The sequence below is a fragment of the Haliaeetus albicilla genome, chromosome 12 (assembly GCF_947461875.1).
Source record: "Haliaeetus albicilla chromosome 12, bHalAlb1.1, whole genome shotgun sequence".
Classification (NCBI taxonomy): domain Eukaryota; kingdom Metazoa; phylum Chordata; class Aves; order Accipitriformes; family Accipitridae; genus Haliaeetus; species Haliaeetus albicilla.
This window is the reverse complement of record NC_091494.1, coordinates 2,456,452-2,475,986: the sequence shown is the minus strand read 5'-3', so window position 1 is coordinate 2,475,986 and position 19,535 is coordinate 2,456,452.

Sequence of the window (19,535 nt, the reverse complement as noted above, 5' to 3'; positions counted from 1 at the left end):
CAGTACTCCCACCAGGTACTCCGGGTACTACCCGTAACCCTCATCGGTACTCCGGGGTGGTACCAGTACCCCCACCCAGTACTACAGGGTACAACTGCTGTCCCTACTGCTGCGCCGGGTGAGACCCGCCCTTTCTATCGGACCCTCCGCGGTAGGCCCGGTGTCCCTACCCGACGTTCCGGGATAGAACCTGTTCCCCCAACAGTACTATGGGGTTGTAACGGAAGCCTTACTGATGCGCCAGAGTTCACCTCTTGTCCCTACGGGCGCCCCCTGTTAGACCCGGCCTCCCTTCCTGAGCCCCCAGGGTAGGCCTGGTATCCCTACCTGGTGCACCTGCTTAAGCCTGGCGTCCCTTCCCGGCGCTCCGGCGTAGTACCGGTACCCCCACCTGGTGCTCCTGGGTGGTACCTGTAACCCTCTACGGTACTCCGCGCTGGTACCAGTACTCCCACCAGGTACTCCGGGGTAGTACCCGTAATCCTCATCGGTACTCCCGGTTAGTACCCGTGCCCCCACCCGGTGCTCTGGTGTAGTACCCTTAACCCTCATTGGTACTCCGGGGTGGTACCGGTACCCGCAACCGGCGCTCCGGGGTAGTACTGGTACCACAACTCGGCACTCTGGGGTGGTACCAGTACCCCCACCCAGTACTACAGGGTACAACTGCTGTCCCTACGGGCGCGCGGGGTTAGACTCGCCCTGACTACCTGACCCTCTGCATTAGGCCCGGTGTCCCTCCCCGACGTTCCGGGATAGAACCTGTTCCCCCAACAGTGCTACGAGGTTGTACCGGAAACCTTTGTGATGCGCCGGAGTTCACCTGTTGTACCTACGGGCGTGCCCTTTTAGACCAGGCCTCCCTTCCTGACCCCCCAGGGTAGGCCTGGTATCCCTACCTGGTGCACCTGCTTAAGCCTGGCGTCCCTTCCCGACGCTCCGGGGTAGTACTGGTACCCCCACCTGGTGCTCCTGGGTGGCACCTGTAACCCTCTACGGTACTCTGGGGTGGTACCAGTACTCCCACCAGGTACTCCGGGTACTACCCGTAACCCTCATCGGTACTCCGGGGTGGTACCAGTACCCCCACCCAGTACTACAGGGTACAACTGCTGTCCCTACGGGTGCGCGGCGTTAGACTCGCCCTTACTACCTGACCCTCCGCGTTAGGCCCGGTGTCCCTACCCGACGTTCCGGGATAGAACCTGTTCCCCCAACAGTACTATGGGGTTGTAACGGAAGCCTTTCTGATGCGCCGGAGTTCACCTCTTGTCCCTACGGGCGCCCCCTGTTAGACCCGGCCTCCCTTCCTGAGCCCCCAGGGTAGGCCTGGTATCCCTACCTGGTGCACCTGCTTAAGCCTGGCGTCCCTTCCCGGCGCTCCGGCGTAGTACCGGTACCCCCACCTGGTGCTCCTGGGTGGTACCTGTAACCCTCTACGGTATTCCGGGGTGGTACTAGTACTCCCACCAGGTACTCCGGGTACTACCCGTAACCCTCATCGGTACTCCGGGGTGGTACCAGTACCCCCACCCACTACTACAGGGTACAACTGCTGTCCCTACTGCTGCGCCGGGTGAGACCCGCCCTTTCTATCTGACCCTCCGCGGTAGGCCCGGTGTCCGTACCCGACGTTCCGGGATAGAACCTGTTCCCCCAACAGTACTATGGGGTTGTAACGGAAGCCTTTCTGATGCGCCGGAGTTCACCTCTTGTCCCTACGGGCGCCCCCTGTTAGGCCCGGCCTCCCTTCCTGAGCCCCCAGGGTAGGCCTGGTATCCCTACCTCGTGCACCTGCTTAAGCCTGGCGTCCCTTCCCGACGCTCCGGGGTAGTACCGGTACCCCCACTCGGTACTCCGTGGTAGTACCAGCAATCCTCATCGGTACTCCGGGGTGGGACCAGTACTCCCACCAGGTACTGCGGGGTAGTACCCGAAACCCTCATCGGTACTCCGGGGTGGTACCTGTGCACGCAACCGGCGCTCCGGGGTAGTACCGATACCACCACTCGGCACTACGGGGTGGTACCAGTACCCCCACCCAGTACTAATACAGGGTACAACTGCTGTCCCTACGGGTGCGCGGCGTTAGACTCGCCCTTACTACCTGACCCTCCGCGTTAGGCCCGGTGTCCCTCCCCGACGTTCCGGCATAGAACCTGTTCCCCCAACAGTAGTACGGGCTTGTACCGGAAACCTTTGTGATGCGCCAGAGTTCACCTGTTGTCCCTACGGGCGCGCCCTGTTAGACCCGTCCTCCCTTCCTGAGCCCCCAGGGCAGGCCTGGTATCCCTACCTGGTGCACCTGCTTAAGCCTGGCGTCCCTTCCCGACGCTCCAAGGTAGTACCGGTACCCCCACTCGGTACTCCGTGGTAGTACCCGTAATCCTCATCGGTACTCCGCGGTGGTACCAGTACTCCCACCAGGTACTCCGTGGTAGTACCCGTAATCCTCATCGGTACTCCCGGTTAGTACCCGTGCCCCCACCCGGTGCTCTGGTGTAGTACCCGTAACCCTCATCGGTAATCCGGGGTGGTACCGGTACCCGCAACCGGCGCTCCGGGGTAGTACCGGTACTACCACTCTTAACTCCAGGGTGGTACCAGTACCCCCACCCAGTACTACAGGGTACAACTGCTGTCCCTACGGGCGCGCGGGGTTAGACTCGCCCTTACTACCTAACCTTCTGCATTAGGCCCGGTGTCCCTCCCCGACGTTCCGGGATAGAACCTGTTCCCCCAGCAGTACTATGGGGTTGTACCGGAAACCTTTGTGATGCGCCGGAGTTCACCTGTTGTCCCTACGGGCGCGCCCTTTAGACCCGGCCTCCTTTCCTGAGCCCCCAGGGTAGGCCTGGTATCCCTACCTGGTGCACCTGCTAAAGCCTGGAGTCCCTTCCCGACGCTCCGGGGTAGTACCGGTACCCCCACCTGGTGCTCCTGGGTGGCACCTGTAACCCTCTACGGTACTCTGGGGTGGTACCAGTACTCCCACCAGGTACTCCGGGTACTACCCGTAACCCTCATCGGTACTCCGGGGTGGTACCAGTACCCCCACCCAGTACTACAGGGTACAACTGCTGTCCCTACGGGTGCGCAGCGTTAGACTCGCCCTTACTACCTGACCCTCCGCGTTAGGCCCGGTGTCCCTACCCGACCTTCCGGGATAGAACCTGTTCCCCCAACAGTACTATGGGGTTGTAAGGGAAGCCTTTGTGATGCGCCGGAGTTCACCTCTTGTCCCTATGGGCGCCCCCTGTTAGACCCGGCCTCCCTTCCTGAGCCCCCAGGGTAGGCCTGGTATCCCTACCTGGTGCACCTGCTTAAGCCTGGCGTCCCTTCCCGACGCTCCGGCGTAGTACCGGTACCCCCACCTGGTGCTCCTGGGTGGCACCTGTAACCCTCTACGGTACTCTGGGGTGGTACCAGTACTCCCACCAGGTACTCCGGGTACTACCCGTAACCCTCATCGGTACTCCGGGGTGGTACCAGTACCCCCACCCAGTACTACAGGGTACAACTGCTGTCCCTACTGCCGCGCCGGGTGAGACCCGCCCTTTCTATCGGACCCTCCGCGGTAGGCCCGGTGTCCCTACCCGACGTTCCGGGATAGAACCTGTTCCCCCAACAGTACTATGGGGTTGTAACGGAAGCCTTTCTGATGCGCCAGAGTTCACCTCTTGTCCCTACGGGCGCCCCCTGTTAGACCCGGCCTCCCTTCCTGAGCCCCCAGGGTAGGCCTGGTATCCCTACCTGCTGCACCTGCTTAAGCCTGGCGTCCCTTCCCGGCGCTCCGGCGTAGTACCGGTACCCCCACCTGGTGCTCCTGGGTGGTACCTGTAACCCTCTACGGTACTCCGCGCTGGTACCAGTACTCCCACCAGGTACTCCGGGGTAGTACCCGTAATCCTCATCGGTACTCCCGGTTAGTACCCGTGCCCCCACCCGGTGCTCTGGTGTAGTACCCTTAACCCTCATTGGTACTCCGGGGTGGTACCGGTACCCGCAACCGGCGCTCCGTGGGAGTACCGGTACCACGACTCGGCACTCCAGGGTGGTACTAGTACCCCCACCCAGTACTACAGGGTACAACTGCTGTCCCTACGGGCGCGCGGGGTTAGACTCGCCCTTACTACCTGACCCTCTGCATTAGGCCCGGTGTCCCTCCCCGACGTTCCGGGATAGAACCTGTTCCGCCAACAGTACTATGGGGTTGTAACGGAAGCCTTTGTGATGCGCCGGAGTTCACCTGTTGCCCCTACGGGCGCGCCCTGTTAGACCCGGCCTCCCTTCCTGAGCCCCCAGGGTAGGCCTGGTATCCCTACCTGGTGCACCTGCTTAAGCCTGGCATCCCTTCCCGATGCTCTGGGGTAGTACCGGTACCCCCACTGGGTACTCCGTCGTAGTACCCGCAATCCTCATCGGTACTCCGGGTTAGTACACGTACCCCCACCCGGTGCTCTGGTTTAGTACCCTTAACCCTCATTGCTACTCCGGGGTGGTACCGGTACCCGCAACCGGCGCTCCGGGGTAGTACCGGTACCACCACTCGGCACTCTGGGGTGGTACCAGTACCCCCACCCAGTACTACAGGGTACAACTGCTGTCCCTACGGGTGCGCAGCGTTAGACTCGCCCTTACTACCTGACCCTCTGCGTTAGGCCCGGTGTCCCTACCCGACGTTCCGGGATAGAACCTGTTCCCCCAACAGTACTATGGGGTTGTAACGGAAGCCTTTCTGATGCGCCGGAGTTCACCTCTTGTCCCTATGGGCGCCCCCTGTTAGACCCGGCCTCCCTTCCTGAGCCCCCAGGGTAGGCCTGGTATCCCTACCTGGTGCACCTGCTTAAGCCTGGCGTCCCTTCCCGACGCTCCGGCGTAGTACCGGTACCCCCACCTGGTGCTCCTGGGTGGCACCTGTAACCCTCTACGGTACTCTGGGGTGGTACCAGTACTCCCACCAGGTACTCCGGGTACTACCCGTAACCCTCATCGGTACTCCGGGGTGGTACCAGTACCCCCACCCAGTACTACAGGGTACAACTGCTGTCCCTACTGCCGCGCCGGGTGAGACCCGCCCTTTCTATCTGACCCTCCGCGTTAGGCCCGGTGTCCCTACCCGACGTTCCGGGATAGAACCTGTTCCCCCAACAGTATTATGGGGTTGTACCGGAAACCTTTGTGATGCGCCGGAGTTCACCTCTTGTCCCTACGGGCGCGCCCTGTTAGGCCCGGCCTCCCTTCCTGAGCCCCCAGGGTAGGCCTGGTATCCCTACCTCGTGCACCTGCTTAAGCCTGGCGTCCCTTCCCGACGCTCCGGGGTAGTACCGGTACCCCCACTCGGTACTCCGTGGTAGTACCAGCAATCCTCATCGGTACTCCGGGGTGGGACCAGTACTCCCACCAGGTACTGCGGGGTAGTACCCGAAACCCTCATCGGTACTCCGGGGTGGTACCTGTGCACGCAACCGGCGCTCCGGGGTAGTACCGGTACCACCACTCGGCACTACGGGGTGGTACCAGTACCCCCACCCAGTACTAATACAGGGTACAACTGCTGTCCCTACGGGTGCGCGGGGTTACACCCGACCTTACAACCTGACCCTCCGCTTTAGGCCCGGTGTCCCTCCCCGACGTTCCGGGATAGAACCTGTTCCCCCAAAAGTACTACGAGGTTCTACCGGAAACCTTTGTGATGCGCCGGAGTTCACCTGTTGTCCCTACGGGCGCACCCTTTTAGACAAGGCCTCCCTTCCTGAGCCCCCAGGGTAGGCCTGGTATCCCTACCTGGTGCACCTGCTTAAGCCTGGCGTCCCTTCCCGACGCTCCGGGGTAGTACCGGTACCCCCACTCGGTACTCCGTGGTAGTACCCGTAATCCTCATCGGTACTCTGGGTTAGTACCCGTGCCCCCACCCGGTGCTCTGGGGTAGTACCCTTAACCCTCATTGGTACTCCGGGGTGGTACCGGTACCCACAACCGGAGCTCCGGGGTAGTACCGGTACCACCACTCGGCACTCCGGGGTAGTACCAGTACCCGCACCCACTACTACAGGGTACAATTGCTGTCCCTACTGCTGCGCGTGGTGAGGCCCGCCCTTTTTATCTCACCCACCGCGTTAGGCCCGGTGTCCCTCCCCGACGTTCCGGCATAGAACCTGTTCCCCCAACAGTACTATGGGGTTGTAAGGGAAGCCTTTGTGATGCGCCGGAGTTCACCTGTTGTCCTTATGTGAGCGCCCTGTTAGACCCGGCCTCCCTTCCTGAGCCCCCAGGGCAGGCCTGGTATCCCTACCTGGTGCACCTGCTTAAGCCTGGCGTCCCTTCCCGACGCTCCGGGGTAGTACCGGTACCCCCACTCGGTACTCTGTCGTAGTAACCGTAATCCTCATCGGTGCTCTGGGGTGGTACCAGTACTCCCACCAGGTACTGCGGGGTAGCACCCGTAACCCTCATCGGTACTCCGGGGTGGTACCAGTACCCGCAACCGGCGCTCCGGGGTAGTACCGGTACCCCCACCTGGTGCTCCTGGGTGGTACCTGTAACCCTCTACGGTATTCCGGGGTGGTACTAGTACTCCCACCAGGTACTCCGGGGTAGTACCCATAGCCCTCATCGGTACTCTGGGGTGGTACCAGTACCCCCACCCAGTACTACAGGGTACAACTGCTGTCCCTACTGCTGCGCCGGGTGAGACCCGCCCTTTCTATCAGACCCTCCGCGTTAGGCCCGGTGTCCCTCCCCGACGTTCCGGGATAGAACCTGTTCCCCCAACAGTACTATCGGTTTGTACCGGAAACCTTTGTGATGCGCCGGAGTTCACCTGTTGTCCCTACGGGCGCGCCCTCTTAGACCCGGCCGCCCTTCCTGAGCCCCCAGGGTAGGCCTGGTATCCCTACCTGGTGCACCTGCTTAAGCCCGGCGTCCCTTCCCGACGCTCCGGGGTAGTACCGGTACCCCCACTCGGTACTCCGTCGTAGTAACCGTAATCCTCATCGGTACTCCGGGGTGGTACCAGTACTCCCACCAGGTACTCCGGGGTAGCACCTGTATCCCTCATCGGTACTCCGGGGTGGTACAAGTACCCGCAACCGGCGCTCCAGGGTAGTACCGGTACCACCACTCGGCATTCTGGGGTGGTACCAGTACCCCCACCCAGTACTACAGGGTACAACTGCTGTCCCTACTGCCGCGCGTGGTGAGACCCGACCTTTCTATCTCACCCTCCGCGTTAGGCCCGGTGTCCCTCCCCGACGTTCCGAGATAGAACCTGTTCCCCCAACATTACTATGGGGTTGTACCGGAAACCTTTGTGATGCGCCGGAGTTCACCTGTTGTCCCTACGGGCGCGCCCTGTTAGACCCGGCCTCCCTTCCTGAGCCCCCAGGGTAGGCCTGGTATCCCTACCTGGTGCACCTGCTTAAGCCTGGCGTCCCTTCCCGACGCTCCGGGGTAGTACCGGTACCCCCATTCGGTACTCCGTGGCAGTACCCGTAATCCTCATCGGTACTCCGGGTTGGTACCAGTACCCCCACCCAGTACTACAGGGTACAACTGCTGTCCCTACGGGCGCGCGGGGTTACACCCGACCTTTCTATCTCACCCTCCGCTTTAGGCCCGGTGTCCCTACGCGACGTTCCGGGATAGAACCTGTTCCCCCAACAGTACTATGGGGTTGTAACGGAAGCCTTTGTGATGCGCCGGAGTTCACCTGTTGTCCCTACGGGCGCGCCCTGTTAGACCCGGCCTCCCTTCCTGAGCCCCCAGGGTAGGCCTGGTATCCCTACCTGGTGCACCTGCTTAAGCCTGGCGTCCCTTCCCGACGCTCCGGGGTAGTACCGGTACCCCCACTCGGTACTCCGTGGTAGTACCCGTAATCCTCATCGGTGCTCCGGGTTAGTACAAGTACCCGCAACCGGCGCTCCAGGGTAGTATCCGTAATCCTCATCGGTACTCCAGGGTGGTACCAGTACCCCCACCCAGTACTACAGGGTACAACTGCTGTCCCTACGGGCGCGCGGGGTTAGACTCGCCCTTACTACCTGACCCTCTGCGTTAGGCCCGGTGTCCCTACCCAACGTTCAGGGACAGAACCTGTTCCCCCAACAGTACTATGGGGTTGTACCGGAAACCTCTGTGATGCGCCAGAGCTCACCTGTTGTCCCTACGGGCGCGCCCTTTAGACCCGGCCTCCCTTCCTGAGCCCCCAGGGTAGGCCTGGTATCCCTACCTGGTGCACCTGCTTAAGCCTGGCGTCCCTTCCCGACGCTCCGGGGTAGTACCGATACCACCACTCGGCACTACGGGGTGGTACCAGTACCCCCGCCCTGTACTAATACAGGGTACAACTGCTGTCCCTACGGGTGCGCGGCGTTAGACTCGCCCTTACTACCTTACCCTCCGCGTTAGGCCCGGTGTCCCTACCCGATGTTCCGGCATAGAACCTGTTCCCCCAACAGTACTATGGGGTTGTACCGGAAACCTTTGTGATGCGCCAGAGTTCACCTGTTGTCCCTACGGGCGCGCCCTGTTAGAGCCGTCCTCCCTTCCTGAGCCCCCAGGGCAGGCCTGGTATCCCTACCTTGTGCACCTGCTTAAGCCCGGCGTCCCTTCCCGACGCTCCGGGGTAGTACCGGTACCCCCACTCGGTACTCCGTGGTAGTACCCGTAATCCTCATCGGTGCTCCGGGTTAGTACCCGTGCCCCCAGCAGGTACTCCGGGGTAGTATCCGTAATCCTCATCGGTACTCCAGGGTGATAGCTGTACCTGCAACCGGCGCCCCGGTGTAGTACCGGTACCACCACTCGGCACTCCGGGGTGGTACCAGTACCCCCACCCAGTACTACAGGGTACAACTGCTGTCCCTACGGGCGCGCGGGGTTAGACTCGCCCTTACTACCTCACCCTCTGCGTTAGGCCCGGTGTCCCTACCCAACGTTCAGGGACAGAACCTGTTCCCCCAACAGTACTATGGGGTTGTACCGGAAACCTCTGTGATGCGCCAGAGCTCACCTGTTGTCCCTACGGGCGCGCCCTGTTAGACCCGGCCTCCCTTCCTGAGCCCCCAGGGTAGGCCTGGTATCCCTACCTGGTGCACCTGCTTAAGCCTGGCGTCCCTTCCCGACGCTCCGGCGTAGTACCGGTACCCCCACCTGGTGCTCCTGGGTGGCACCTGTAACCCTCTACGGTACTCTGGGGTGGTACCAGTACTCCCACCAGGTACTCCGGGTACTACCCGTAACCCTCATCGGTACTCCGGGGTGGTACCAGTACCCCCACCCAGTACTACAGGGTACAACTGCTGTCCCTACTGCCGCGCCGGGTGAGACCCGCCCTTTCTATCTGACCCTCCGCGTTAGGCCCGGTGTCCCTACCCGACGTTCCGGGATAGAACCTGTTCCCCCAACAGTATTATGGGGTTGTACCGGAAACCTTTGTGATGCGCCGGAGTTCACCTCTTGTCCCTACGGGCGCGCCCTGTTAGGCCCGGCCTCCCTTCCTGAGCCCCCAGGGTAGGCCTGGTATCCCTACCTCGTGCACCTGCTTAAGCCTGGCGTCCCTTCCCGACGCTCCGGGGTAGTACCGGTACCCCCACTCGGTACTCCGTGGTAGTACCAGCAATCCTCATCGGTACTCCGGGGTGGGACCAGTACTCCCACCAGGTACTGCGGGGTAGTACCCGAAACCCTCATCGGTACTCCGGGGTGGTACCTGTGCACGCAACCGGCGCTCCGGGGTAGTACCGGTACCACCACTCGGCACTACGGGGTGGTACCAGTACCCCCACCCAGTACTAATACAGGGTACAACTGCTGTCCCTACGGGTGCGCGGGGTTACACCCGACCTTACAACCTGACCCTCCGCTTTAGGCCCGGTGTCCCTCCCCGACGTTCCGGGATAGAACCTGTTCCCCCAACAGTACTACGAGGTTCTACCGGAAACCTTTGTGATGCGCCGGAGTTCACCTGTTGTCCCTACGGGCGCACCCTTTTAGACAAGGCCTCCCTTCCTGAGCCCCCAGGGTAGGCCTGGTATCCCTACCTGGTGCACCTGCTTAAGCCTGGCGTCCCTTCCCGACGCTCCGGGGTAGTACCGGTACCCCCACTCGGTACTCCGTGGTAGTACCCGTAATCCTCATCGGTACTCTGGGTTAGTACCCGTGCCCCCACCCGGTGCTCTGGGGTAGTACCCTTAACCCTCATTGGTACTCCGGGGTGGTACCGGTACCCACAACCGGAGCTCCGGGGTAGTACCGGTACCACCACTCGGCACTCCGGGGTAGTACCAGTACCCGCACCCACTACTACAGGGTACAATTGCTGTCCCTACTGCTGCGCGTGGTGAGGCCCGCCCTTTCTATCTCACCCACCGCGTTAGGCCCGGTGTCCCTCCCCGACGTTCCGGCATAGAACCTGTTCCCCCAACAGTACTATGGGGTTGTAAGGGAAGCCTTTGTGATGCGCCGGAGTTCACCTGTTGTCCTTATGTGAGCGCCCTGTTAGACCCGGCCTCCCTTCCTGAGCCCCCAGGGCAGGCCTGGTATCCCTACCTGGTGCACCTGCTTAAGCCTGGCGTCCCTTCCCGACGCTCCGGGGTAGTACCGGTACCCCCACTCGGTACTCTGTCGTAGTAACCGTAATCCTCATCGGTGCTCTGGGGTGGTACCAGTACTCCCACCAGGTACTGCGGGGTAGCACCCGTAACCCTCATCGGTACTCCGGGGTGGTACCAGTACCCGCAACCGGCGCTCCGGGGTAGTACCGGTACCCCCACCTGGTGCTCCTGGGTGGTACCTGTAACCCTCTACGGTATTCCGGGGTGGTACTAGTACTCCCACCAGGTACTCCGGGGTAGTACCCATAGCCCTCATCGGTACTCTGGGGTGGTACCAGTACCCCCACCCAGTACTACAGGGTACAACTGCTGTCCCTACTGCTGCGCCGGGTGAGACCCGCCCTTTCTATCAGACCCTCCGCGTTAGGCCCGGTGTCCCTCCCCGACGTTCCGGGATAGAACCTGTTCCCCCAACAGTACTATCGGTTTGTACCGGAAACCTTTGTGATGCGCCGGAGTTCACCTGTTGTCCCTACGGGCGCGCCCTCTTAGACCCGGCCGCCCTTCCTGAGCCCCCAGGGTAGGCCTGGTATCCCTACCTGGTGCACCTGCTTAAGCCCGGCGTCCCTTCCCGACGCTCCGGGGTAGTACCGGTACCCCCACTCGGTACTCCGTCGTAGTAACCGTAATCCTCATCGGTACTCCGGGGTGGTACCAGTACTCCCACCAGGTACTCCGGGGTAGCACCTGTATCCCTCATCGGTACTCCGGGGTGGTACAAGTACCCGCAACCGGCGCTCCAGGGTAGTACCGGTACCACCACTCGGCACTACGGGGTGGTACCAGTACCCCCGCCCTGTACTAATACAGGGTACAACTGCTGTCCCTACGGGTGCGCGGCGTTAGACTCGCCCTTACTACCTTACCCTCCGCGTTAGGCCCGGTGTCCCTACCCGATGTTCCGGCATAGAACCTGTTCCCCCAACAGTACTATGGGGTTGTACCGGAAACCTTTGTGATGCGCCAGAGTTCACCTGTTGTCCCTACGGGCGCGCCCTGTTAGAGCCGTCCTCCCTTCCTGAGCCCCCAGGGCAGGCCTGGTATCCCTACCTTGTGCACCTGCTTAAGCCCGGCGTCCCTTCCCGACGCTCCGGGGTAGTACCGGTACCCCCACTCGGTACTCCGTGGTAGTACCCGTAATCCTCATCGGTGCTCCGGGTTAGTACCCGTGCCCCCAGCAGGTACTCCGGGGTAGTATCCGTAATCCTCATCGGTACTCCAGGGTGATAGCTGTACCTGCAACCGGCGCCCCGGTGTAGTACCGGTACCACCACTCGGCACTCCGGGGTGGTACCAGTACCCCCACCCAGTACTACAGGGTACAACTGCTGTCCCTACGGGCGCGCGGGGTTAGACTCGCCCTTACTACCTCACCCTCTGCGTTAGGCCCGGTGTCCCTACCCAACGTTCAGGGACAGAACCTGTTCCCCCAACAGTACTATGGGGTTGTACCGGAAACCTCTGTGATGCGCCAGAGCTCACCTGTTGTCCCTACGGGCGCGCCCTGTTAGACCCGGCCTCCCTTCCTGAGCCCCCAGGGTAGGCCTGGTATCCCTACCTGGTGCACCTGCTTAAGCCTGGCGTCCCTTCCCGACGCTCCGGCGTAGTACCGGTACCCCCACCTGGTGCTCCTGGGTGGCACCTGTAACCCTCTACGGTACTCTGGGGTGGTACCAGTACTCCCACCAGGTACTCCGGGTACTACCCGTAACCCTCATCGGTACTCCGGGGTGGTACCAGTACCCCCACCCAGTACTACAGGGTACAACTGCTGTCCCTACTGCCGCGCCGGGTGAGACCCGCCCTTTCTATCTGACCCTCCGCGTTAGGCCCGGTGTCCCTACCCGACGTTCCGGGATAGAACCTGTTCCCCCAACAGTATTATGGGGTTGTACCGGAAACCTTTGTGATGCGCCGGAGTTCACCTCTTGTCCCTACGGGCGCGCCCTGTTAGGCCCGGCCTCCCTTCCTGAGCCCCCAGGGTAGGCCTGGTATCCCTACCTCGTGCACCTGCTTAAGCCTGGCGTCCCTTCCCGACGCTCCGGGGTAGTACCGGTACCCCCACTCGGTACTCCGTGGTAGTACCAGCAATCCTCATCGGTACTCCGGGGTGGGACCAGTACTCCCACCAGGTACTGCGGGGTAGTACCCGAAACCCTCATCGGTACTCCGGGGTGGTACCTGTGCACGCAACCGGCGCTCCGGGGTAGTACCGGTACCACCACTCGGCACTACGGGGTGGTACCAGTACCCCCACCCAGTACTAATACAGGGTACAACTGCTGTCCCTACGGGTGCGCGGGGTTACACCCGACCTTACAACCTGACCCTCCGCTTTAGGCCCGGTGTCCCTCCCCGACGTTCCGGGATAGAACCTGTTCCCCCAACAGTACTACGAGGTTCTACCGGAAACCTTTGTGATGCGCCGGAGTTCACCTGTTGTCCCTACGGGCGCACCCTTTTAGACAAGGCCTCCCTTCCTGAGCCCCCAGGGTAGGCCTGGTATCCCTACCTGGTGCACCTGCTTAAGCCTGGCGTCCCTTCCCGACGCTCCGGGGTAGTACCGGTACCCCCACTCGGTACTCCGTGGTAGTACCCGTAATCCTCATCGGTACTCTGGGTTAGTACCCGTGCCCCCACCCGGTGCTCTGGGGTAGTACCCTTAACCCTCATTGGTACTCCGGGGTGGTACCGGTACCCACAACCGGAGCTCCGGGGTAGTACCGGTACCACCACTCGGCACTCCGGGGTAGTACCAGTACCCGCACCCACTACTACAGGGTACAATTGCTGTCCCTACTGCTGCGCGTGGTGAGGCCCGCCCTTTCTATCTCACCCACCGCGTTAGGCCCGGTGTCCCTCCCCGACGTTCCGGCATAGAACCTGTTCCCCCAACAGTACTATGGGGTTGTAAGGGAAGCCTTTGTGATGCGCCGGAGTTCACCTGTTGTCCTTATGTGAGCGCCCTGTTAGACCCGGCCTCCCTTCCTGAGCCCCCAGGGCAGGCCTGGTATCCCTACCTGGTGCACCTGCTTAAGCCTGGCGTCCCTTCCCGACGCTCCGGGGTAGTACCGGTACCCCCACTCGGTACTCTGTCGTAGTAACCGTAATCCTCATCGGTGCTCTGGGGTGGTACCAGTACTCCCACCAGGTACTGCGGGGTAGCACCCGTAACCCTCATCGGTACTCCGGGGTGGTACCAGTACCCGCAACCGGCGCTCCGGGGTAGTACCGGTACCCCCACCTGGTGCTCCTGGGTGGTACCTGTAACCCTCTACGGTATTCCGGGGTGGTACTAGTACTCCCACCAGGTACTCCGGGGTAGTACCCATAGCCCTCATCGGTACTCTGGGGTGGTACCAGTACCCCCACCCAGTACTACAGGGTACAACTGCTGTCCCTACTGCTGCGCCGGGTGAGACCCGCCCTTTCTATCAGACCCTCCGCGTTAGGCCCGGTGTCCCTCCCCGACGTTCCGGGATAGAACCTGTTCCCCCAACAGTACTATCGGTTTGTACCGGAAACCTTTGTGATGCGCCGGAGTTCACCTGTTGTCCCTACGGGCGCGCCCTCTTAGACCCGGCCGCCCTTCCTGAGCCCCCAGGGTAGGCCTGGTATCCCTACCTGGTGCACCTGCTTAAGCCCGGCGTCCCTTCCCGACGCTCCGGGGTAGTACCGGTACCCCCACTCGGTACTCCGTCGTAGTAACCGTAATCCTCATCGGTACTCCGGGGTGGTACCAGTACTCCCACCAGGTACTCCGGGGTAGCACCTGTATCCCTCATCGGTACTCCGGGGTGGTACAAGTACCCGCAACCGGCGCTCCAGGGTAGTACCGGTACCACCACTCGGCATTCTGGGGTGGTACCAGTACCCCCACCCAGTACTACAGGGTACAACTGCTGTCCCTACTGCCGCGCGTGGTGAGACCCGACCTTTCTATCTCACCCTCCGCGTTAGGCCCGGTGTCCCTCCCCGACGTTCCGAGATAGAACCTGTTCCCCCAACATTACTATGGGGTTGTACCGGAAACCTTTGTGATGCGCCGGAGTTCACCTGTTGTCCCTACGGGCGCGCCCTGTTAGACCCGGCCTCCCTTCCTGAGCCCCCAGGGTAGGCCTGGTATCCCTACCTGGTGCACCTGCTTAAGCCTGGCGTCCCTTCCCGACGCTCCGGGGTAGTACCGGTACCCCCACTCGGTACTCCGTGGCAGTACCCGTAATCCTCATCGGTACTCCGGGTTGGTACCAGTACCCCCACCCAGTACTACAGGGTACAACTGCTGTCCCTACGGGCGCGCGGGGTTACACCCGACCTTTCTATCTCACCCTCCGCTTTAGGCCCGTTGTCCCTCCCCGAAGTTCCGGGATAGAACCTGTTCCCCCAACAGTACTATGGGGTTGTAACGGAAGCCTTTGTGATGCGCCGGAGTTCACCTGTTGTCCCTACGGGCGCGCCCTGTTAGACCCGGCCTCCCTTCCTGAGCCCCCAGGGTAGGCCTGGTATCCCTACCTGGTGCACCTGCTTAAGCCTGGCGTCCCTTCCCGACGCTCCGGGGTAGTACCGGTACCCCCACTCGGTACTCCGTGGTAGTACCCGTAATCCTCATCGGTGCTCCGGGTTAGTACAAGTACCCGCAACCGGCGCTCCAGGGTAGTATCCGTAATCCTCATCGGTACTCCAGGGTGGTACCAGTACCCCCACCCAGTACTACAGGGTACAACTGCTGTCCCTACGGGCGCGCGGGGTTAGACTCGCCCTTACTACCTGACCCTCTGCGTAAGGCCCGGTGTCCCTACCCAACGTTCAGGGACAGAACCTGTTCCCCCAACAGTACTATGGGGTTGTACCGGAAACCTCTGTGATGCGCCAGAGCTCACCTGTTGTCCCTACGGGCGCGCCCTTTAGACCCGGCCTCCCTTCCTGAGCCCCCAGGGTAGGCCTGGTATCCCTACCTGGTGCACCTGCTTAAGCCTGGCGTCCCTTCCCGACGCTCCGGGGTAGTACCGATACCACCACTCGGCACTACGGGGTGGTACCAGTACCCCCGCCCTGTACTAATACAGGGTACAACTGCTGTCCCTACGGGTGCGCGGCGTTAGACTCGCCCTTACTACCTTACCCTCCGCGTTAGGCCCGGTGTCCCTACCCGATGTTCCGGCATAGAACCTGTTCCCCCAACAGTACTATGGGGTTGTACCGGAAACCTTTGTGATGCGCCAGAGTTCACCTGTTGTCCCTACGGGCGCGCCCTGTTAGAGCCGTCCTCCCTTCCTGAGCCCCCAGGGCAGGCCTGGTATCCCTACCTTGTGCACCTGCTTAAGCCCGGCGTCCCTTCCCGACGCTCCGGGGTAGTACCGGTACCCCCACTCGGTACTCCGTGGTAGTACCCGTAATCCTCATCGGTGCTCCGGGTTAGTACCCGTGCCCCCAGCAGGTACTCCGGGGTAGTATCCGTAATCCTCATCGGTACTCCAGGGTGATAGCTGTACCTGCAACCGGCGCCCCGGTGTAGTACCGGTACCACCACTCGGCACTCCGGGGTGGTACCAGTACCCCCACCCAGTACTACAGGGTACAACTGCTGTCCCTACGGGCGCGCGGGGTTAGACTCGCCCTTACTACCTCACCCTCTGCGTTAGGCCCGGTGTCCCTACCCAACGTTCAGGGACAGAACCTGTTCCCCCAACAGTACTATGGGGTTGTACCGGAAACCTCTGTGATGCGCCAGAGCTCACCTGTTGTCCCTACGGGCGCGCCCTGTTAGACCCGGCCTCCCTTCCTGAGCCCCCAGGGTAGGCCTGGTATCCCTACCTGGTGCACCTGCTTAAGCCTGGCGTCCCTTCCCGACGCTCCGGGGTAGTACCGGTACCCCTACTCGGTACTCCGTGGTAATACCCGTAATCCTCATCGGTACTCCGGGTTAGTACCCGTGCCCCCACCAGGTACTCCGGGGTAGTACCCTTAACCCTCATTGGTACTCCGGGGTGGTACCAGTACCCGCAACCGGCGCTCCGGGGTAGTACCGGTACCACCACTCGGCACTCTGGGGTGGTACCAGTACCCCCACCCAGTACTACAGGGTACAACTGCTGTCCCTACGGGCGCGCGGGGTTACACCCGAACTTTCTATCTCACCCTCCGCGTTAGGCCCGGTGTCCCTCCCCGACGTTCCGGGATAGAACCTGTTCCCCCAACAGTACTATGTGGTTGTACCGGAAACCTTTGTGATGCGCCGGAGTTCACCTGTTGTCCCTACGGGCGCGCCCTGTTAGACCCGGCCTCCCTTCCTGAGCCCCCAGGGCAGGCCTGGTATCCCTACCTGGTGCACCTGCTTAAGCCCGGCGTCCCTTCCCGACGCTCCGGGGTAGTACCGGTACCCCCACTCGGTACTCCGTGGCAGTACCCGTAATCCTCATCGGTACTCCGGGGTGGTACCAGTACCCCCACCCAGTACTACAGGGTACAACTGCTGTCCCTACGGGCGCGCGGGGTTACACCCGACCTTTCTATCTCACCCTCCGCGTTAGGCCCGGTGTCCCTCCCCGACGTTCCGGGATAGAACCTGTTCCCCCAACAGTACTATGGGGTTGTAACGGAAACCTTTGTGATGCGCCGGAGTTCACCTGTTGTCCCTACGGGCGCGCCCTGTTAGACCCGGCCTCCCTTCCTGAGCCCCCAGGGTAGGCCTGGTATCCCTACCTGGTGCACCTGCTTAAGCCTGGTGTCCCTTCCCGACGCTCCGGCGTAGTACCGGTACCCCCACCTGGTGCTCCTGGGTGGTACCTGTAACCCTCTGCGGTATTCCGGGATGGTACCACTACTCCCACCAGGTACTCCGGGATAGTACCCATAACCCTCATCGGTACTCTGGGGTGGTACCAGTACCCCCACCCAGTACTACGGGGTACAACTGCTGTCCCTACTGCCGCGCGGGGTGAGACCCGCCCTTTCTATCTGACCCTCCGCGTTAGGCCCGGTGTCCCTACCCGACGTTCCGGGATAGAACCTGTTCCCCCAACAGTATTATGGGGTTGTAGCGGAAACCTTTGTGATGCGCCGGAGTTCACCTGTTGTCCCTACGGGCGCGCCCTGTTAGACCCGGCCTCCCTTCCTGAGCCCCCAGGGTAGGCCTGGTATCCCTACCTGGTGCACCTGCTTAAGCCTGGCGTCCCTTCCCGACGCTCCGGGGTAGTACCGGTACCCCCACTCGGTACTCCGTGGTAGTACCCGTAATCCTCATCGGTTCTCCGGGTTAGTACCCGTGCCCCCAGCACGTACTCCGGGGTAGTATCCGTAATCCTCATCGGTACTCCAGGGTGGTAGCTGTACCCGCAACCGGCGGTCCGGTGTAGTACCGGTACCACCACTCGGCACTCCGGGGTGGTACTAGTACCCCCACCCAGTACTACAGGGTACAACTGCTGTCCCTACGGGCGCGCGGGGTTGGACTCGCCCTTACTACCTGACCCTCTGCGTTAGGCCCGGTGTCCCTACCCGACGTTCAGGGACAGAACCTGTTCCCCCAACAGTACTATGGGGTTGTACCGGAAACCTTTGTGATGCGCCGGAGTTCACCTCTTGTCCCTACGGGCGCGCCCTGTTAGACCCGGCCTCCCTTCCTGAGCCCCCAGGGTAGGCCTGGTATCCCTACCTGGTGCACCTGCTTAAGCCTGGCGTCCCTTCCCGACGCTCCGGGGTAGTACCGGTACCCCCACCTGGTGCTCCTGGGTGGTACCTGTAACCCTTTACGGTATTCCGGGGTGGTACCACTACTCCCACCAGGTACTCCGGGGTAGTACCCGAAACCCTCATCGGTACTCCGGGGTGGTACCTGTGCTCGCATTCGGCACTCCGGGGTAGTACCGATACCACCACTCGACAATACGGGGTGGTACCAGTACCCCCGCCCAGTACTAATACAGGGTACAACTGCTGTCCCTACGGTTGCGCGGCGTTAGACACGCCCTTACTACCTGAACCTCCGCGTTAGGCCCGGTGTCCCTACCCGACGTTCCGGCATAGAACCTGTTCCCCCAACAGTACTATGGGCTTTTACCGGAAACCTTTGTGATGCGCCAGTGTTCACCTCTTGTCCCTACGGGCGCGCCCTGTTAGACCCGGCCTCCCTTCCTGAGCCCCCAGGGTAGGCCTGGTATCCCTACCTGGTGCACCTGCTTAACCCTGGCGTCCCTTCCCGACGCTCCGGCGTAGTACCGGTACCCCCACCTGGTGCTCCTGGGTGGTACCCATAAACCTCATCGGTACTGTGGGGTGGTACCAGTACCCCCACCCAGTACTACGGGGTACAACTGCTGGCCCTACTGCTGCGCCGGGTGAGACCCGCCCTTTCTATCTGACCCTCCGCGTTAGGCCCGGTGTCCCTCCCCGACGTTCCGGGATAGAACCTGTTCCCCCAACAGTACTATGGGGTTGTACCGGAAACCTTTGTGATGCGCCGGAGTTCACCTGTTGTCCCTACGGGCGCGCCCTGTTAGGCCCGGCCTCCCTTCCTGAGCCCCCAGGGCAGGCCTGGTATCCCTACCTGGTGCACCTGCTTAAGCCCGGCGTCCCTTCCCGACGCTCCGGGGTAGTACCGTTACCCCCACTCGGTACTCCGTCGTAGTAACCGTAATCCTCATCGGTACTCCGGGGTGGTACCAGTACTCCCACCAGGTACTCCGGGGTAGCACCCGTAACCCTCATCGGTACTCCGGGGTGGTACCAGTACCCGCAACCGGCGCTCCAGGGTAGTACCGGTACCACCACTCGGCATTCTGGGGTGGTACCAGTACCCCCACCCAGTACTACAGGGTACAACTGCTGTCCCTACTGCCGCGCGGGGTGAGACCCGCCCTTTCTATCTGACCCTTCGCGTTAGGCCCGGTGTCCCTCCCCGACGTTCCGAGATAGAACCTG